At 37.1% G+C, this 23334-nt stretch overlaps 1 pseudogene; it reads left to right on the top strand.

The window, feature by feature from the left end:
• The first annotated feature begins 2495 nt into the window (after positions 1-2495).
• LOC124887917 lies at positions 2496-23022 on the top strand (annotated as a pseudogene).
• Positions 23023-23334: the final 312 nt, after the last annotated feature.

Here is a 23334-nt window from a genome sequence, read left to right as displayed (position 1 = left end):
TTGAAAAAAGTACTGTAACTTGACACCCTGGTTATATAAAAATCTTTCCTAAGAGAGCTCGAAATTTAATTTATTTGTATAAGTAAAATATAACTTATATATATATATATATACACTATTTTAGGTGTTCGTGCCTCGCGCACTTTATTGAGTTCAAATGTTACACTAAATAGGATATTTGTTTAAATAATAAAAATAAATACAATAATTAAATTCAATATATTTTAAAAAATTTATTTAATTAAACCTAATCTTTATCAAAAAAATTTGTCAAATTCGGTCGACATTCATCATATATTTCTTTGTGGGGTTAATTTTTATTTATTATTTTTTATTTTTCTTTCTTTGTTCTTTACTTCAATTTTTTTTTCGTGTTACTATACTAAATAAATTAAAGTTTTTATTCTTTTGCTTCGTTTTTATTTTCTCCTAATTTTTATTTGTTGATATTTGTAAACAAATTAATTTTTTTGTTACTCAATCATGGTGATAATTTATATTTTAATTATTTAATTTTCTTTTAGTGTAAGAAAATTATGATATGAGAATTTGAAATTAAATCTCATAAGTAGTAAATTTATCTTTCTTAAGTCTATATGTTATTTATTATGATTTACTATTATTAAAGGCATCTCTAATATTTAGAAATTGAAGAATCATCATATGTTTTTTATTATTAAGGACATCTCTTATAAAATAAAATTTAAAGTTGGTAGGGTCAAGAAATAGAGTAGGTCCTAAATAAATGTAAATATTGATTTGATTTTCTTAATATTCTTTTCCTAAATTTTTAGAGTTGCCCCAGAGATGAAGTAGAGAATTTGTTTCCGATAAATCTCGACATCATAGATAATTTTACATATATTTTTTTTGTGGGTGGGCAAAGTTAACAAGTATATCTGCAGCATATTCCAATTCTTTTCTGTACTTCCATCACTAGATAAAACTATATAGAAATCATATCTCTTATGTTTTTATTGCAATCCAAAACTTTTCCATCTCAAAATAAATTCTTGCAGAAATGGATATAGTGAAAAGACTTGCTACTACATCTTCTTGTAAATTGGTTAAATATAAGGACATTAGGTTAAATTCTCTTTTATTCTATATTTAGTTACAAAAATTGGATAAAATTCCACTTGATAAGAGCTTTTAGCAGAATCCTTGTCAATATCAATAATGCTATATAAATTTTTTCAAGTAAGGTATGCTTATTTGTCGATAGGTCATATTTGATTTGATACAAAATTTAAGAAAGTAAAAACAGAATAAGAAATTACCAGCATAGCATGATATAAGCACTCCTACCTACTAGTCACGGCACACTCCGTCCTACGAGCCTTTTACCGACCTAATTCGTGTTATCCACACCTTCCTATCTAGAGTCATATCATCGACAAGTTATAACTGCGTCATATTCTAATCACCTCTCTCCAATATTCTTCAGTCTACTTCTAACTCTTCTAAATCCATCCATATTCAGTCTCCCACACTTCCATACTGAACATATGTGCATCTTATAATATCCTCATTACACGCGCGAACCATCTCAACCCCACATCTCGCATTCTTATTCCACCAAAATCACCCCACGTGTCAATGTACATATAATGCCAATATTGGTTATACTAGTGGAAGTCACTCACTAAGGTTGGGTTTGGTGGACACATATATGATTATATGCAACATCGATTCTCCACATAAATTGCTTTAATTTGTCATGATGGATATTACTTTTATTTTGTAACCACTTTTGCCTATTATACTTTTCAAATTGTTTTTGTCATCTTACATTGTTGAATGCTTCTATCTCTCGGCAAAGATCATGTGAGTATGCTATTATGCTTTAGATGCTTTACCATGGAATAAATCGATCTAATTCTGTTTTTTTTTTTTTGATGCTTTTCTTTATATCTCCGACACACAACGAAGGGTCTGACACACATGACTTATAAATTGCATTAGTCTTGACAAATTATGGGCCTTTTTTTGCTGGACCAGCTTGGCTAGGTACTATTAGGACAAAGCGCAATTTATCATATAATGGGTGGAGCTCAGGCATCTGGGTAGTTTGCAGAATACGACCACTTAATGCCCGTTGTTTAACTCGTGACCCACTTTACAGAATTTTTGCGAAAATGACCTCAGCGCTACACACTCCGAAGAGTTCAAAATTACACTTGGACAAGTTATGACGAATGGATTGTAACTTTAGTACAATCTTTATTTTCGTATCGTATTAAATTGTTTACTAGTCTTGTTGAATTGGCGAAACTTGCATGTTTGTATTGTTGCACTGAGGATATTTTTGCACAAGTTCTTTAAATGGGGACAAAACTTAAATAGTGGCTATAGTGGAAAAGAAAGAAAAAAATCCTAACCGAAAGAACTTTTAAAAAGTGTGGGAAACTAACTTATCTACATTTGAAGTTCTCCTTTGTCTACTACAACAAACTTATCTTCTTTTTACTGAAGAGAAAAAAAAAAAGCAAAAAATGGGAGATTTTAATTCTAAGAAAATTAATAAAGTGAATTTTGGAAGTGATATTCAAGACTTATCGTAGAGAGAAATTGGGAAAGAAGGCTTGAGAAAAAAAATTCTGAAAAAAGGGAATTCTTGGAAGACACCATTTCCTGGTGATGAAATCCAAGGTATGTAGTCATAGTATTCAGTGGCGGAATCAAAATTTTTATTGAGGGAGGTTTGAAAGTAACTATACAAACTAGTCGAAAGGGTTCAATATCTACTATATATGCATAAAAAAATATTTTTAACCATGTAAAAATAATATAAAACAATATAATTTTCCGTCGAAGGTGGTTGGGATGAACTCCGTGGAGCAAAGGTGACCCCGCCATGAATAGTATTGTTCCTCTAGTTTATTGTATTTTGATTATCATATCATTTGATTGTAGTTACTGTTTAGAATATTTTGTTACACTAGAGTTTATCGAAAACAATTTTTCTACCTCCCAAAATAAGGGTAAGGTTACATACATTCTGCCCTCCCATACACACTTTGTGGGACTTTACTAATATTGTTTTGTTGTCACTCATGAAATCCAAGGTATGATTTTTTTTTTTAATTTATTAATTAGTTTTTGTTTATCATTTTGTGTTATTTATAGTGTAGACACGTGATTTCGTCCTCTTAAAGTTCAATTTTATTCACTTTTATCCATTTTTATTTTATCCTACCGTGTACCCTCATCCATGTTATTATACCCTCACAAAATACAAAAAATAACAAACTCCCTAACAAATTCTATCCTATCCTAACCCCTACATCTTATCCTCACAACCTACCCAATCAAAATAAAACACATCACACCCTACCCCTATCCCTACCCCCACCTCACTACCCCACCTTCACCTCACAGAATATATACACTACACCTCATAGAGAAAAGAAGAGGAAGCCATGATGATCTCCATTGCTATTTTTCACTCACAGTGAAATTGACTCGCACAAATCGCACAGCCAACACACCCGCGATATAAACGGAGAGAGAGACGAGAATGGCAAGGGAGATAGAGTGAGAAGGGTGAGATCAGTCCATCGGAGGGTTTCCCACTATTTTTTTTTCAAGTTGTCTGTCCGTCTTATCAGGTTTTTCGATGAAATTCTTCGCTGAAATCGGCTCCGATTCATCGAACATGCCTTTCCCAGTCCCTAAACTCCCCAAATCTCCCCATTTCCCCTCAATTTTAGGAGAAATTTCACTGAAAAATGCTAGGTCCTGGAATCCGTTCACTTTGCCATCATCAGAGCTAGCCGGAGCTCCAATTTTATTGGTTTTCCACTCTTTCTTTTCTTGAATTTCTGGTTTTGGTATCTGTTTCTCTTTGAGAATTTGTTCTGGTCGGGCTATACTTCAATGTTCTTTCTCAGTTGTTCGTCGATTCTGTTCGTAGATCTATTTTGCTCGGGTCGGGATTCGGGTTATCGTATTTCCAGGCTGTTTCTTAACTGATTTGGAAAGTTCGTAGTCGAGGTTCGAATTGAAATTCTTCGGTGTGCGAATTCCGTCTTTTGATTGACTGATATTTAGAATAAAGTCGTCATCGAGGTCTAATTCTACTCTTTACCTTTTTTGTTTTATTGTTGGTGGTATCCGATGCATTGATTCTAATATTGTGTGTTGGTTGATTCGTGATGATGTGAATTGTTGTTGTTCTAGTTTGGTATTTGATTTCCTTGATTGTGGATTGATTATGGATTATATGATGAAATGATATCTCGCTTGGAGAATTAAAATTGATTGTTTGGGGCGGAATTAAAATTGATAAAAGTGAATACGTATTTGTTTTAATTCATTATTAGCGGTTTAATTTGGAATAAGCATGTATTTTGTTGAAATAGATAGGCAAATGTAGGTTCGGGTAGGCAAAATTTAGAAATAAGTGTTTCGTTGGATGTTTGAATGAGGAGTATGTGTTGGATGTTTTCTACTTTATCGCATTCGATTCAAATGTATTCATTTAGCCGGGGAATGCCCTGAGGTCTTTTGTACTTATTCACCGGGGAATGCCCCGACGTATCATGTTGGCGGAAAATGATCGTGATGAAGGCCCGCGGCATCGGGTAAGGCATTGGAGCTTAGTCTAGATTTAGTTTAGAATAGGATTTATATTTTCGTATTTTTCTATTTTTGGACTGTATAATTGGACTGGACTTTACATTTTGGATTGTTTTGTTTTGTTTATTGTTTGATTATTTTGCGTACTTTTGTGTGGTTTATACATTTTTTAGTGTAAAAAAAAAATAGTCGATACACTCTACCAAGCGACCGTGGTTGAACCACGGGATCGAGGGGTGCCTAACACCTTTCCCTCGGTCAACAGAATTCCTTAGCTGGAATCTCTGCTCGCAAACCAGTTTAAAGAGTCAAATGGTTTTGAAAAGGATTTTCCAATGGTGACTTGGCACACCAGATTATGCCAAGTGGCGACTCTGAATAAAAAATGTTAATAATCCTTTTCCGAAATAAATTTTCATTTCTTGTCACTTAAATAATAAAACCCTTTCGAACATTAAATTATAACCATCTTTTTTGGAGTCAAAAAAGGGGTGTGACAACTCTGGCGACTCTGCTGGGGACTAGTATGAGAATTCTAGCTTATTTTTGAGTCGTATCGGCTTTGTTTGACATTACGAGTGTATAAGCATTGTTTGTGATTATTGTTTGTGTTATTTTTTTCACTGTTGTGCGTTTTCGTGCTCTTTGTTTATAGTAGTTATCCTATGTGTTACCGCTTTATATCTGTCATCATGAGTCCATCCCCCGGCCTTCTTTCTGCAACAAGTCCGTAGTACACGTGTTGTACACGACCTCTAGTTGAGTCACCCTTATTTTAAGGGGGGAGCCATCGGTGTTATGGAGTAGGTGGAAAGCAAAACAGCCACTATCGACCATACGCTCCCCTGAACAGCCTTGTTAATGAACCACAACGTAGGTCAGCCTTTAGGTCATGCTTATGTGCATCATACTGAGACCTAGTGGGACCCACATGGCCCTCTGTAGGAGACTCACCTCTAAAGCATCTCTACGTGCTAACTGTTGCATCTTTAAGGGTAACATGGTCATTTGACGGACTGATTTGAAAAAAAAATTGTTAGAAGTAAGGTGCGTAGGCAAAAACGTAAAAGAAAAAAAGAAAAGAAGAAAATATAGAAAAAAAAGGGTGAGTCGAAATGAATGAATCAAAAGGTGTGTCGTAGTTTATTTTAGAATTCTTTATGGCTTTTGTTCTTCACGATCCAAAAACTCAAAAAGATTTTTTTACATTTTGCATTTGTCTTCTCAAAGTACCGTAAATTCAAAAAAAAAAGTTTTGTTTGCCTTTTCTACTTATTTATCAAAAACAAAAATACCAAAAAGATTTTTTCTTCATAATTGGTGGTGTCAGTCTTAGTTAAAGTGTCTAGCCGAAAATTCAAAAAAAATTTTCGTTTGTTTTTGGTAGTGTCTCTTAAGTTAGGGTCAATTTATTAGTTAATCGTTAATTGTCCAATCTGGATGAACTACGCATACCTGATTCCCTTCCCTCGGGCTGGAATACGTAGGCAACCCTCGGTGGGTCCGGTATTCTTTGTGTTGGACTTTGTCTTATTATTAGCCTAGGTCTCTCGCCCCATAATCTAGAGTTGTTTGCCAAGTAGACTGATTTCGCTCAGTACTTCTGTTTGGCAAATTGGAGTCATAAATGTGGTTTGTCCCATCGACATGTGCTTGCGTCAAAAATCCCAAGGGTTGGGAATCTTCTACTCCTGTTGAATTTTTGAGATAACGTCTTATGTGTTATTACAGGATGGATTTTTCCACCAAGTATAGAGTTCTGATAGTTGTCAAGGTGCCCAAAAAGTTAATCAAGTGGTGGGAAATGTTTAACTATGTTGATCAGCAGAAATTGATTAAAATATTAGGTGATCTTACGAAACTTCTGCATATTACCCCTCGTTTAATAGAGGCTTTGTCGACCTTTTGGGATCCAAGTAGTTTGGTGTTCAGGTTTGGGGAATGTGAAATGACCCCTACCTTGGCAGAAATATCCGGTTTGTTGCATTTGCCCTATATCGAGAAGGATATGATCCGAGCACGAAATCATACTAGCGTGAGATTTTTGCAGTCTTGTGGTTTAAAAAGTAAGGGTATCCGTTTGAGTTGTTTAAGTGATTCATGGGTTTTCTTAGATTTTTTGTTCGCTAGATTTGGGCCCTCGGAAGGTTTTGATTGTTTTTGCGATGAATTTCATATGACTAAGGAGAAGTGGGAGAGAAAGCATCTTGAAGTCTTCACCCTCGCTTTATTAGGCATTTTAGTGTTTCCACTAGAAGAAAGACGTATTAATACCCATTTCCAATCTATGGTGATGGCCCTATTTCATAAGGATCAAAACGACAAGGGCATTAATCAAAAGGGCAGGTTCACTCTCATACCCATGATCTTAACAGAAATATATAAGGCTTTAACCGAAGTGAAGGGGGGGATGAGATTTTTTGAGGGCAGTAACCTGATATTGCAGTTATGGATGATGGAGCATTTGCATGCGCCTTCTTTAGTTAGACCAGACGTGGTAGATCGTTGTATTCCCATTCGAGTGAAAGCCATGGACTCCGGGTTGCGTTTGGATAAATTCTCGCTACCCGTGAGAGTCGAGGCTTGGATTGAATTTCTTGAATCAAGAACCGGGGATAACATTTTGTGGACTTGTCTGTGGCTTCGACCGAAGATAATCTTGTTGGGTTGTCAGACGCAGCTCCCTTTAGTTATGTTAGGGCTCAATTGCACTAGACCATACAGTCCTTCTAGAGTAATGCGCCAGTTGGGTAGGTTGCAGAACGTGCCACCAGCAGTGGATCTTCTGAAGGATATTGAGTACTTCAAGGACCAAGCCTTAGGTGAGAGCAAGTACGAGCAGTTTTGGAAGCATGCAATAAAGCTAGGTGTGGACACACTCAAAGAAAGTTTGGATAATTCGAGGTACACTCAGGGATATGGGGTCTAGCTTCAATCTATCCCTCGGGGTATCAGTCAACCCTTACCAGCGCAGCTTAGAGGGAGAATACAGAAAGAATGCATAGTAGATGACCATCAGGATGAAAGTGTAGGGTCCAAAGTGGAAACACTGAGAGTTCAGTTAGCATATTTGTTCAAGACGGTAGAAAGGTGTCAGAATAATCTTTTCAAGTGCACTCCTCATGTGGTAGGAATACGGGCCCGAAGATTTTTCCCCAATATCAGGGTGTCTTTACAGGATATGCTACAAAGTTTAAATGGGAGAAAGAGAACTTCACAGGCAGGTCTATCTCAGCCAAGGTCATCACGCAGAGCACCAGTCGAAAAGAGCGTTTCTTATCTTTATTTAGTTCGAGTCTTTTATGTGTCTGTCATTGTAGGGTAGTGTCTTCTTTAAGTTGAAGTCAAGTTGTTTTTGGTATTAGGGTCTTTATTAGTAATTTCACCTATGTCGTCTTAGGGGTCTAGAATGTTGTTTCGTATTTGTTGTTTAGTTTTAAAGTGGTTCCAAACCTTTTGTACGTTTTTGTTGTTTTTTTCCTTCAAAATGTTATGATGTTACGTCTTTCCTTTGTTTGTTTATTTTCATTTTCAAAAAAAAAAAGTGGGTGATGTTTATGCACATGCTGCCCGAACTACGCAAGATCTGATTCATGTACAACATGATACATAGGCAACCTAGTTTTGGGTTCGATCTAATCATTTTGTTTCGTTGTTTTTCATTATTTTTCCTCTTTTAAAGAAAAACAAAAACCATAAAGAATGATAAAATAAAGGTAGATAACGAGAGAAAGGAAAAGAACAGATAGATAAAAAATATATGTATATATAATAATAATAATTATAATAATAATAATAATAAGTGTAGACAAAATCAGGATGATGTTAAAATGACCTCGCTACCCTCAAAAGCTGGTAGAAATGAACATGAATTTAGGACAATTTTACCAATGTGATTCCCATGCTTGTTGTGTGCCCTAATCCTAACGGATGTCGTCTTTGATGAGCATGTTCTTTCAGATAACAGTGATAGGTTTGCAGCACTCTGGCTAGTCACCCATACTTCACTAGATCCAAAGCAAAGCTCGTCATGGCTAGCAGGGAGATTGAAAATTCGCTCATTGACCCGGATCAGGATCACAGGGAAGAAAGTTCAGAACACAATGATGAGGTAGTAAGGATCAGGCAGCAACTGATAGATTTGCACCGGACATGGGCCAGCGGAATGCCTCCTCCTCCGCTCCCTGAAGGTCTTGGGAATATCTCTAATTGCCCACCGCTCTCTCAGGCACAATTCTCTGCTCCTACTGATTGACTCGAGCACGCACCAGGATTCACTCCGCGACATTATTATCCTGGCAGTTCTGGTGTGCCCTTGGCAGCTCCCCAATCAAGACCAGCTGCTCAGCCAGCGCCACCGATCACATAGGTATTCGTGGCTCCGCCACCACATGAAACTCCCATATATGCTGCGCGTCCCACAATGAGGCTTTCTAGGTCTGCTAGTGAGCCAGTACTGAAGGTTTCAGATAGTCAGTATTATGCCCCGGAGCCTACTTTGCAAATGAATGAACCGTATGGGTACATTCAACCGCCTACATTTCCATTCGATACGGAGAAACCTATCGCAACGGAGGAACAGGATATCATTGCCCGAAAATTGAAAAGTTTAGAATAGGCTAGGAGGAATTTGCAAGGAATCGAAGATTATAGGAGTGTTTCCTATAGAGATCTTTGCATGTTCCCAGACATCAACCTTCCCCTCAATTTTAAGATACCTAAGTTTGAGAAGTATGCAGGACACGGTGATCCCGTGGCACACTTGAGGCATTATTACAACCAGTTGAGGGCTGCAAGAGGAAGGGAAGAGCTGCTCATGGCCTTCTTTGGCGAGAGTCTTTCTGATCTGGCCTCAGAATGGTTTATCGATTGAGATATCGATAAATAGAACAACTGGGATGACTTAGCTTCTGAATTTGTTCAATATTTTCAGTATAACATCGACCTGATTCAGGAAGAAAAATCCTTGGTCAACATGAAGAAAAAAAGCACTGAAGGTTTTAGGGAATACGCGATAAGGCGGCGTGAAAAGGCCACCAGGGTAAAGCCCCCAATGAAAGAAAGTAAGTTGGTAGAATTTTTCATTCAGGCACAGGATGAGACCTATTTTCAACATTTACTTCCGGTAATGGAAAAATCTTTTATGGAAGTCCTCAAAATAGGGGAGATAATAGAGGACGAAATTAAGACCGGCCGAATAGTGAGTTTTGCTGCATTAAAAGCCACCACACAAGTGATTCAAGGTGGATCTGGCGTATTTGGAGGTAAAAAGAAGAAAGAGGATGTGATGACTGTCGTAGCTGGAACCCATTCCTATCCCAAAAGACCACCTCGCCAATTCTAAGCTCAAGTCTACGCCCAAGCTCCATATATTCCTCCCCACTATTACTACCCTCCACAAAACTCTTTATATTCCATTCCACCACCCCCGTACCCAGTATATAGCGCGCAACCATATGCCCAAAAACCTTCTTACCCGCAATGGCGCGCCCAAGTTCCATAAAATCGCCCATTCGCTCCACCAAATTACCAAAACCCCTCCTGACCCAATTTTCAGCCTAGGCCCGAGTATAAGAAAGAGAAGGCGATCAAAAATCAATTCATACCTCTTGGGGAGTCATATGCTAGCTTGTTTGATAGGTTGAGAAAGTTGAAGGTTTTAAGCCCAATTCAAGGAAGGCTTTCAAATCCACCGCCGAGGAATCTCGATTATTCTTTAAGGTGTACGTACTGTTCTGAAATGCCAGGCCATGATATTGAGAAATGCTGGAATTTAAAGAGAGCTATCCAAGATTTAATTGACACGAATCAGATGCTGGTCCAGGCCCCGGAGGGTCCACACATTAACCAGAATCCGCTGCCAACCCATGCTGAAGCCAATATGTTAGAATTGATATATGATGGGAAAGAGTCTTCGAGGGGTTATAAGCCTATTGTCAAGATACATACCATTGAGGAGAAATTGGTGAATGTAGCAGAGTCTTTGAAAGCAAGGTCATTGAATCGGGAAGGAATGAGAGAAGATAAAGCCTAAGAAAACACAAAGAAACCCCTAATCATAGTATAAGGCGCCAGAAGGTATGTTGATTTAAGTCAGGATAAACCTAAGTTGACAGTGGTGGGAGCTCTGAGTCAGCCTATCTTGACGGTGAAAGGAGCACTGGCATCACCTATTGTCCTCAAACCGGTGACCCAACCTCCGATAGTTGATGCGAAAAGGGTTTCTTGGAATTATGGGAGGACTGTGATGACTTATCACGGGAAAGAAGTAGTGAAAGATGTAGATGAGGTAAGGGGTGTGACTAGGTTAGGAAGATGCTTCGTGCCTGAAAGCTTAAGAAAGTCCAAGCTAATGGTGAGTGGACCGTCATCTATCAAAAAGCCTATCACCGAAGAACAAGCCGAAGAATTTTTGAAAAAGATGAAATTGCCAGAGTTTTCAATAATAGACCAGTTGAAGAAAATCCCTCCTCAAGTTTCCCTCTTATCTTTGCTGTTGCACTCCAAGGAGCACCGTGATGTTTTACTGAAGGTATTAAATGAAGCATATGTTCCTAGGGAGATTACAATAAACCAGCTTGAGAAAATGGTCGGAAAAATCTTTGAGGTCAATCGGATCAGTTTTTCTGACGATAAATTGCCTGTTGAAGGTACAGGGCATAACCGGGGCCTTTACATTACAGTGAAGTGTGAAGATTTCTACATCACTCATGTTATGATTGATGGAGGTTCAGGTGCAAATATTTGCCCTATTTCTACTTTACAAAAGTTGAATATTGGTGCTGACAGGATCAGGCCCAACAGTGTATGTGTCAGGGCTTTCGATGGTGCAAAATCAAATTCCATGGTGAAATAGAACTGATGTTGACCATAGGGCCTATTGAGTTCGCCATAGAGTTTCAAGTATTGAATATAAACTCCTCTTACAATCTGTTGTTGGGAAGGCCGTGGATTCACAAGGCCAAGGCGGTTGCATCTACACTGCACCAAATGATTAAGTTTGAGCATGACAGGCAAGAAGTGGTTATTCACGGTGAAGGGATTTGCCTGCCTGCGAAGATTCTCCCTTTTCTCTTATTGAAGCAAATAACGTAGAGGAGACATTCGTCTATCATATTTTTGATACAGTGTCAGTAAATCGTATCCTTGAATGACAGGTTATACCGGGACCGCAATTGTCTTCTGCTTCTATCATGATAGTGAGTGAACTTTGGAAATACGGATTTGAGCCAGGAAAGGGTTGGGGAACGTCTCTGCACGGTATAGTTTGTCCCATATGTCCGAGTGAGAACGTGGTCACGTTTGGTTTGGAATTTGAGCCTACGGCCGAAGATTTGAAGAAAGCCAAGGGAAGGAAAAAGGAAACATGGTCACTCCCTCGCCCAATGCCACTACTCAGTGAATCATTTGTTAAGAGCGGTGTCACGAAGCATGTGGAATTTGAAGTTGAATTAGTTGATGACTGCCAGAACCTTTTCATTGATATTGATATGGTCGAAGCAGAGGAAGGTACCAGTATAGAAGACGTGCAATTCATAGGTCCAGCTGTCCGCCTCAATAATTGAGAAGTCACTCCTCTCCCCGTCAGGAGGGAGTTTTGGTAGTTTATTTTGTTTTTCTTTCTGTTTATCCGAGTTATTTTAGGGTTGTAATTCAGATTTTAGTTTGTTTATATTATGTTGGCATCTATGTTTAAACCCTTCTATCTCTTTATTTAATGAAATGCAATGTCCTTTTTGTTTCGTGTCTAATATATTTTGTTTTTCTTTTTTTACACAGTTCTCTTTATGTTGATTCTAATGACATGACATGCATGCGGAAGTTTCAGCCTGATCTTAAAATCCAAACTAATCAAGATGTAATGAAGCAGGATGGGGAATACGATGAAGAAGAAGCACTGGAAGAAATAAGCAAAGAGTTGAAACAGTTTGAAGACAAACCAAATCCTAATTTGAATGAGACTGAGCCAATAAATCTAGGGGATCAAGAAGATGTTAGAGAAACTAAAATCAGTGTACATGCTTTCCCACAACTAAAAGATGGAATGATTCAAGCATTAATTAATTATAAGGATGTTTTTGTATGGTCTTATGATGATATACCTGGTTTGAGCACTGAATTAGTGGCTCACAAATTGCCAACTGATCCCGCGTTCCTTCCCGTTAAACAGAAGTTGAGGAAGTTTAAAACTGATGTAAGTATTAAAATCAAAGAGAAAATCATGAAACAACTTGAAGCCAAAGTAATTTAAGTGGCTCGTTATCCCATGTGGTTATCCAATGTTATTCCCGTACCAAAGAAAGATGGCAAAATTCGAGTGTGTATTGATTACAGTGATTTGAACAGAGCAAGTCTAAAAGATGATTTTCCACTGCCCAACATCCACATTTTGTTAGACAACTGTGCTAAACACGAGGTTGCCTCTTTTGTGGATTGCTATGCCGGATATCACCAGATCATTGTGGATGATAAAGACGCGGAGAAGATGTCTTTTATCACACCATGAGGGACCTATTGTTATCGAGTGATGCCGTTTGATTTGAAGAATGCTGGAGCAACATACATGAGAGCCATGACCACTATGTTTCATGATATGATGCATAAAGAGATTGAGGTATACGTGGATGATGTGATTATTAAGTCAAAAAGTCTGGCTGACCATGTTAAAGATTTAAGAAAGTTCTTTGAAAGGCTTCGCAGGTATAATCTCAAACTCAACCCAGCAAAATATGTATTTGGAGTTCCGTCTGGAAAGCTGTTGGGGTTTGTAGTCAGCTGTCGGGGAATTGAATTGGATCCCTCGAAAATCAAAGCCATTCAGGATTTGCCCCCGCCCAAGAATAGGACGGAGGTGATGAGTTTGCTTGGTAGACTGAACTACATTAGTAGGTTTATTGCTCAACTCACAACCACTTGTAAGCCCATATTCAAGTTGCTGAAAAAGAGTGTTGCGGTAAAATGGACTGAAGAATGTCAAGAAGCGTTCGATCGAATCAAAAGATATTTGTCAAATCCGCCCGTGCTGGTACCCCCGGAGCCTGGTAGGCCTTTGATCTTATATTTATCAGTCATGGACAATTCTTTCGATTGTGTCCTGGGTCAACATGATGTCACGGGCAAAAAAAAGCAGGCTATTTATTATCTTAGCAAGAAGTTCACCACTATGAGGCCAGGTATACTCTTCTTAAAAGGACGTGTTGTGCCCTAACTTGGGTAGCACAGAAGTTGAAGCATTATCTCTCATCCTATACTACTTATCTCATCTCCTGCATGGATCCTTTGAAGTATATCTTTCAGAAGCCTATGCCGACGGGTTGATTGGCAAAGTGGCAAATATTGCTTACCGAGTTCGACATTGTAGATGTGACTTGAACCGCCATGAAAGCCCAAGCCTTGGCAGATTATCTTGCTGAGAATCCCATGGATGAAGAGTACGAGCCATTGAAGACATATTTTCCTGATGAAGAAGTGTTGTGTGTCGATAAAGTCATTATAGATGCTGATCCAGGTTGAAAGTTATTCTTCGATGGAGCTGTCAATATGAAAGGAGTCGGAATAGGTGCGGTTCTTATCTCTGAATCGAGACAACATTTCCCGATAACAGCACAACTTCGATTCTACTGTACTAACAATATGACAGAGTATGAAGCCTGCATTCTTGGTTTGAGGTTAGCTGTTGATATGGGAGTCTAAGAATTATTGGTGTTGGGAGATTCGAATTTGCTCGTCCATCAAATTCAAGTCGATTGGGAGACGCGAGATTTGAAGCTCATCCCGTATCGACAATGCTTGCAGGAGCTATGTCAACAGTTTGTGTTAGTAAAATTTAGGCATATTCCAAGGATTCATAATGAAATTGCTGATGCTTTAGCCACTTTGTCTTCAATGCTCCAACATTCTGATAAAGCCTACATCGATCCAGTGCATATACAGAGTCGTGATCAGCATGCTTACTGTAATGCGATTGAAGAATAGCTCGATGGAGAACCTTCGTTCTTGGATATCAAGCGGTACATTCAATCAGGAGAATACCTATCATATGCCACCAATGATAAAAAAAAGGACTATTAGGCGTTTGGCTAGTGGATTTTTCTTAAGTGGGGGAATCTTGTATAAGAGGACCCCAGATCTGGGACTTTTAAGGTGTGTAGATACAAGAGAAGCCTTGGCAATCATGGTTGAAATACACTCTGGAGTATGCGGGTCACACATGAACGGTAATGTCTTGTCAAAGAAGATTCTTCGAGCAGGTTATTACTGGCTTACTATGGAAAGGGATTCTATTCAATTTGTTCGAAAGTGTCATCAATGTCAGGTACATGGTGATCTGATACGTTCTCCTCCTATTGAGTTGCATACAATGGCCGCTCCATGGCCGTTCGTGGCTTGGGGAATGAATGTGATTGGACGGATTGAGCCGAAGGCATCAAATGGACATAGATTCATTTTGGTAGCCATTGACTACTTCACAAAGTGGGTAGAAGCGGTAACTTTCAAGTCAGTGACAAAGAATGATGTGGTAGACTTTGTTCATGCCAATATCATTTTTAGATTTGGAATTCCTAAGATGATCATTACAGACAATGCTGCCAATCTCAATAGTCATTTGATGCAAGAAGTATGTCAACAGTTTAAGATCGCACATCGAAATTATACTCCATATCGCCCAAAGGCCAATGGTGCTGTAGAAACCGCCAATAAGAATATAAAAAAGATACTGCAAAAAATGGTACAAGGGTCTAGACAGTGGCATGAAAAGTTGTTGTTTGCATTGCTAGGTTATCGCACACTGTTCGTACTTCAACAGGGGCAACTCCATATTTATTAGTGTATGGGACAAAAATAGTCATCCCTGCAGAAGTAGAAATTCCCTCTCTTCGAGTCATTGTAGAAGCAGAGATTGATGATGACAAATGGGTAAAAACCCGACTGGAACATTTGAGCTTGATTGAGGAAAAAAGGCTAACGTCTGTGTATCATGGCCAGTTGTATCAGAGAAGGATGGCTCGAGCGTATAACAAAAAGGTCCGTCCCAGGAATTTTGAAATTGGTCAGTTGGTATTAAGACGTATCCTTCCTCACCAGGTTGAAGCGAAAGGCAAGTTCTCCCCTAACTGGCAAGGTCCCTTCGTTGTGAAGAAAGTGTTGCCCAATAGAGCCTTATATTTGACAGATACTGAAGGCAAAATGGCAGAAATGGCTATCAATGCTGATGCGGTCAAAAGATATTATATATGATATTTGATCCTTTGTTGATTTTATTGCATGTTTAGTACTTGCATTTTTGAAGATTGATATGATGAAGACATTTTATTCTTCTATCCAAACATTGTGTCATCCTTTGTTTATCCGTTTGAGCTTCATTTTAATTTTCTTTCATATCCCTCTTTTGGAATCAAAATGGAGTCAAAGATAAATGTCGAGGAAATGAGAATAAAAGAAAGAGTTCGAAAATTAAAAAAAAAAAAACAAAAATCAATCAAAATCAAATCAAAACAAAGAACAAGCTGATGGAACTACGTGCGACCTGATTCTCCTCTCTCGGGAGTGAGATACGTAGGTTGCCCTATTTCGGACTCGGTCCAACCAAATAAAGATTTAAGATTCGCCTAGTCAATAAAACTAGGGCATGAGTTAATGTGTTATTTGAGTCGATTCCAAAAGTTGTAAGTCCCACCCCCACTTCAAGTATCGTTTGAATCCCTTGCCATCCTTTTCTAACCTTAACCAAAAGCCAAGTTACAACCAAAGAAAGTCCTTCAGATCAATTTTTGATTATGTTAAGGCTAAGCATGCAATGGATATGATGATACATTATGAGGTACCATTTGTCTCCCTCAGCATAAGAAATCAGGAAAGAAATATGATCGTAATTCAACATGAAACAAAGGAAGTCTATCAACCGGCAGACTGTTGGATTCGTAGAAGCATTCAGATTCGAGAAAAGAGTGCACCTCAGAGGCATGGTAAAATGGAAACCCATTGTTCGAGTTAGAACTCATTTCCCTCAATCTGGATCCGGGTCAATGATGCGGCAAGACAGGGCAAGTGTTAGCAATTTGGAACAAAGATGAAAAGAACGAGTGCTGGGGCAGACACCTGAGAAGCCAAGAGCTGCAAACCGCCACTAAGTTTTTAACTGACAAATTTTCTTTGTTGAAATAGGGGCAAATTCGCTTCACCTAATTCAGCTACTATTGGAAGTCCACATCCGTGGGGATTTTACTTTATGTTCAGGACCCTCCTGAAAAATGGGATTTTACTTTCTGTTTAGGACCCTCCTGAAAAATGGGATTTTACTTTATGTTCAGCACCCTCCTGAAAAATGGGAATTTACTTTCAATTCAGGACCCTCCTGAAAAAGGGATTTTACTTTATGTTCAGGACCCTCTTGAAAAATGGGAATTTACTTTCAATTCAGGACCCTCCTGAAAAATGGGATTTTACTTTATGTTCAGGAACCTTCTGAAAAATGGGATTTTACTTTCTGTTCAGGACCCTCCTGAAAAATGAGATTTTACTTTATGTTCAGGACCCTCCTGAAAAATGGGATTTTACTTTATTTTCAGGACCCTCCTGAAAAATGAGATTTTACATTATGTTTAGGACCCTCCTGAAAAATGGAATTTTACTTTCTGTTCAGGACCCTCCTGAAAAATGGAATTTTACTTCATGTTCAAGACCCTCCTGAAAAATGGGATTTTACTTTCTGCTCAGGACCCTCCTGAAAAATGGAAATTTACTTTTAATTCAGGATCCTCCTGAAAAATGGAATTTTACTTTATGTTCAGGACCCCTGGAAAATGGGAATTTACTTTCAATTCAGGACCCTCCTGAAAAATGGGACCTTACTTTATATCCAGGACCCTCCTGAAAAATGGGACAACGCTTTCAAAAATGAAATAATACTTTACTATAATTTTTGTTTGGGATAATTTTTGTTCTAGTTTTAATTTTGTGTTTCAGGAGCCCGCCTGAAGAACAGGGTGATGAAATAGCAAGTCAGGAGTCCGCCTGGAGAACAGAGTGAAGAAATGAAAAGTCAAGCAACAAAGTGATGGAATAGCAAGTCAGGAGCCCGCCTGGAGAATAGGGTGAAGAAACGAAAAGTCAAGCAACAAAGCGAAGCAATTGAAAGCCAAGTAACAAGTTGAAAGAAATTATAAGTCAGGAGCCCACCTGAAGAATAGGGTGATGAAAGTCGAGTCATGAGCCAACAGAAGTTGTATAAATAGGATTTTTTAATTTCATTTATGTTTTAACTTGTAATTTTTATTTTTTGATGTAATGACAGAGCTGCGGACCGGAACCTCGATGGAACCTCACTCGACTCTCCAACTCGGTATAGTCCATCTCCTTCCAATCCTTTGATATACTTGTCATTTGATCCCCTCATAACTTAAGTGGGTAGGATGTCCTAAGTCAAGACCAGGTTTTTCTCCTTCCTCTTGCTCCGTGCTTTTAAATAAAGGTCAGGACAAAATTCCGCCTCGTTGTCTACTGCTTTGTATGAAAACACCATGTGTTTACATCCAAAGGGGGCATGATGTAGACACGTGATTTCGTCCTCTTAAATTTAATTTTATTCATGTTTACCCATTTTTATTTTATCCTACCGTGTACTCTCATCCATGTTATTATACCCTCTCAAAATACAAAAAATAACAAACTCCCTAACAAATTCTATCCTATCCTAACCCCTACATCTTATCCTAACAACCTACCCAATCAAAATAAAACACATCACACCCTACCCCTATCCCTACCCCCACCTCACTACCCCACCCCCACCTCACAGAGTATATACACTACACCTCATAGAGAAAAGAAGAGGAAGCCATGATGATCTTCATTGCTATTTTTCACTCACAGTGAAATTGACTCACGCACAAATCGCACAGCCAACACAGCCACGATATAAACGGAGAGAGAGAGACGAGAATGGCAAGGGAGATAGAGTGAGAAGGGTGAGATCAGTCCATCGGAGGATTTCCCTCTGTTTTTTCTTTCAAGGTTTCTGGCCGTCTTATCACGTTTTTCGACGAAATTCTTCGCCGAAATCGGCTCCGATTCATCGAACATGCCTTCCCCAGTCCCTAAACTCCCCAAATCTCCCCATTTTTCCTCGATTTTAGGAGAAATTTCATTGAAAAATGCTAGGTCCTGAAATCCGTTCACTTCGCCATCATTGGAGCTAGCCGGAGCTGCAATTTTATTGGTTTTCCACTCTTTCTTTTCTTGAATTTTTGGTTTCGGTATCCGTTTCTCTTTGAGAATTTGTTCTGGTCGGGCTATACTTCAGTGTTCTTTCTCAGTTGTTCGTCGATTCTGTTCGTAGATCTATTTTGCTCGGATCGGCATTTGGGTTATCGTATTTCTAGGCTGTTTCTTAACTGATTTGGAAAGTTCGTAGTCGAGGTTCGAATTGAAGTTCTTTGGTGCGCGGATTCCGTCTTTTGATTGATTGATATTTGGAATAAAGTCGTCATCGAGGTCTAATTCTACTCTTTACCTTTTTTGTTTTATTGTTGATGGTATCCGATGCATTGATTCTAATATTGTGTGGTGGTTGATTCGTGATGATGTGAATTGTTGTTGTTCTGGTTTGGTATTTGATTTCCTTGATTGTGGATTGATTATGGATTATATGATGAAATGATATCTCGCTTGGAGAATTAAAATTGATTGTTTGGGGTAGAATTAAAATTGATAAAAGTGAATACGTATTTGTTTTAATTCATTATTAGTGGTTTAATTTGGAATAAGCATGAATTTTGTTGAAATAGATAGGCAAATGTAGGTTCGGGTAGGCAAAATTTAGAAATAAGTGTTTCGTTGGATGTTTGAATGAGGAGTATGTGTTGGATGTTTTCTACTTTATCGCATTCGATTCAAATGTATTCATTTAGCCGGGGAATGCCCCGAGGTCTTCTGTACTTATTCACCGGGGAATGCCCTGACGTATCATGTTGGCATTTCTTAGTGCCAAAAAATAGTCGATACACTCTACCAAGCAACCGTGGTTGAACCACGGGATCGAGGGGTGCCTAACACCTTCTCCTCGGTCAACAGAATTCCTTAGCCTGAATCTCTTCTTGCAAACCTGTTTAAAGAGTCAAATGATTTTGAAAAAGATTTTCCAATGGTGACTTGGCACATCAGATTATGCCAAGTGGCGACTCTAAATAAAAAATGTTAATAATCTTTTTCCGAAATAAATTTTCATTTCTTGTCACTTAAATAATAAAACCCTTTCGAACATTAAATTATAACCATCTGTTTTGGAGTCAAAAAAGGGGTGTGACATATAGTTCATTACAGAGTGAAATTCAAGATGTGGAATATTTTGATTCAAGCTATGATAAAGGAAAGCCTTTTACATTCAAGCTAGGACAAGGTATTATTCTGTTTTCTTTTATAATATTATTCACATATTACTTCACTATATTTTTCGAATTTAAGTTAGATACATTATCAAAAAAAAATCACGTTACTCTGTGAGTTATTTCACTCAAAATATTTTACTTATATTATATTATTTTATTTAATAGGTCATTCAATCCATAAAATGATATATTATTTTGTTTATGGAATCTCTTTATAAAGGACTTTTTTTTTGGTCAAAATAGAAAGATTTTATTTAACCAAGTAAATATATACAACTAGCTCGTTTAGAAATATATATATATATATATATATATATATATATATATATATATATTACATATAACAAATTTCTAATCAAATAGAGCCTTAAATTTTGTTTAATTGAGTGAATTTTGTTGTTCATTTTAGGTGAAGTTATTAAAGGATGGGATGAAGGAATTGCAACAATGAAAAAGAGTGAAAGAGCAATAATCACAATTCCACCAAATTTGGCTTATGGAGAAATTGGTTCACAACCTCTAATTCCTCCAAATAATTCCTCCAAATTCAACACTCATTTTTGAAATAGAATTGGTTTCTTGGAATTCCATTAGAGATATAAGTGGAGATGGAGGAATATTAAAGAAAATAATAAAAGAAGGTGAAGGATGGGCTACACCTAAAGATGTAGATGAAGTACTAGGTAAAATGTCTTGTCTTATTTTATTTAATTTATTATTAGTATACGTGTAATCTTGAATTTCATTTCTGTATATTTTAACACGACTTTCTAAACTGTTTTGGAAGCTCTTGTACATGTCATGCACGATAATTACTACCTTCATCTCAAAACATGTGTCGCTATTTGATCGGCCACGGAGTTTAATAAATAAGTGATGGCGTTGTAAAGTTTATAAAATTGCCTCTTTTCAAGTTATTTTAGTGTTTACTTTTTTGTTGATTTTTCTTAATAAGTGGGACCCACTAAGGATAAAATGAGAATGTTGCCATTAAATAGTTACCAAATAAGGAAAGGTGACATTCTTTTTGGAACTGACCAAAAAGAAAATGGTGACACATAAAATGAGACAGAGGGAGGGAGTATTATTAGTCAAAACTTTTGGACAACATATATATATATATATTTCATTCCTTTTTTCCTCATGTTTTAAAGTTCTTATTACCTCTTCTTTTATTGGATAGTGAAGTATGTAGCAAGCTCTGAAGATGGAAAAATTCTATCAAAATCTGATGATGGTATTGAGTTTTCTTTTATGAAAGGTAAATACATGTTTAGAATTACCTTTTTTACATTATAATAGCTATGTTGCTCGTATCATTGGATAAGTATCGAATCCTCTAAAAGCTATGCACTTTTTTGGATATCTGACATGGGTGCGACAACGTATGTATGTGTTACTAATAGAATTTAATTTGCATATTTATTAGGTCATCTATATCCAGCCATGAAGAAGTGCATAAAGACAATGAGAGAAGGAGAAATAGTTGAGTCAACTGTGAAGCCACCTTATAAGTTTGATTAACACAACAAGAAGTTATAAGTATTATTCATAAGTAAAAAGAAGAATATTTAATAAAATATTTTGTTCTAATAATTTTGAAGATTATTTTGGAAATTCAAGTTTTGATGGTGATGGAATTGGAATATTGCAATCAAATTCCAATTTGATAATTAATCTTGAGTTGATTTCATGGAAAAGTGTTGTTGATGTTACTGGAGATAATAAGGTTCTCAAGAAGTTAATTAAGGGTGGTGAAGGTTATGATCATCCTAATGAAGGATCCCTTGCAAAAGGTAATTGATTTTTTACTAATTAATTTTTTTTGTTCAATATATTTATACAATTAAGAAGATTAAAGTTTGGATATTTTATGTTTTCTAAGTGGTCTATATTGGAAAGCATGAAGATGGGATTGTATTTGAAAGAAAAGGCTCAGATGAGGAACCCTTTGAATATGTATGTTTAGAAGGTAAATTTTTCTTATTTGCCTTGTTTCCATTATAAATAATTATAACGATGTTGTTCGGATCAGCTTGCATGCGGAAAGTGCGGAAGCTAGGGGTGAAAGGGGGTTTATATGAATCCGTTTTATGAAAATCCTGGATCTGGCAATGCAAGCGGTGAATATAACTTGAAAAAGAAAACAAAGAATGTATCTTTTTGTGCGGCACCCACTATCCGAATAATCAAGATTCACGCCGCATATGACCCATTTAAGGGCCAGGGTCAAGGAAAAGTTCCTTAACATGGAGTACTTTCTCCATTCCCAAAACTCAAACTCGAGATTTCTAGCCAAGGGTGTAGGGATGTCGTCCATCCGCCCACATTCCTTAACAATGGCGGAGCCACCTTTGCTCCGGGGGTTCATCCGAAAATTCTACTATTTTTATACTATTTTTACATGGTTAAAAATATTTTTTATGCATATATAGTAAATGTTGAACCCCCTTCGATTAGTTTGTATATATACTTCTGAACCTCCTCAATGAAAATCCTGACTCCGCCACCGTTCCTTAAATGATGTCTCATGCATATGTTATATATATACTAGTAAAGAGAGTTAACCATTTGAAGTTTACAATTTTTTTACAATGCTATAGTGAAATAAATTGTTATGTTGATCAATGTAGGTCAAATAAATGATAGTTTAGATAGAGCTATCATGACTATGAAAAAAGGAGAAGAAGCAATAGTGACAATCAGCTCAGATTCTGTGCTTTATGAGATCAAATTAGTTGATTTCAACAAATGGATACAAAAGAGAAACTTGAAGCATGTGAAAAGATTAAGAAAGAGGGAAATGTACTATTCAAAGATGGGAAGTTTCAGTGTGCCTCAAGGAAGTATGACAAGGAATGTAATGAGTAATAGTTTTTTATCATCCTCGAATGTTCAAACTATTATCGTGTTTTGATTTGCATACAATAATAACTATATATACCTGAAGTGTATTGTGAATTTCAATTTTCAGGCTTCAAAATTCATTCAATTCAATACTTTACCATTATCGTGTTATTTACATTGCATTTTGGTGCAAGTTATAGATTTATAAAAAAAAATTGGTTCTGTTTTTCTTGTTGAAGACAAATTAAAGAGTAGCTCAAAACCATAAGCACTATTACGTAGTCATATAGAGTGAAGGTTCATTCATAAAATAAATTTTACGAGTATGTAAAAAATATATTTTATATATAAAAGTTACTTTTTATACAAATATATTAAATTACAAGCACTCTTAGTAAATTTCTAATTTAGAGAAAGGTTTTTATATACTCTCTCCGTTCCAAATTACCCGTCCCAAATTGAGATGATAAATTGATTAAGAAAAATAATTAATAACATGGCTAATTTACCATAGTATCCA

The sequence above is a fragment of the Capsicum annuum genome, chromosome 10, assembly GCF_002878395.1.
Source record: "Capsicum annuum cultivar UCD-10X-F1 chromosome 10, UCD10Xv1.1, whole genome shotgun sequence".
In the NCBI taxonomy this organism is placed as follows: domain Eukaryota; kingdom Viridiplantae; phylum Streptophyta; class Magnoliopsida; order Solanales; family Solanaceae; genus Capsicum; species Capsicum annuum.
This window is presented reverse-complemented; position numbering and strand designations above follow the sequence as displayed.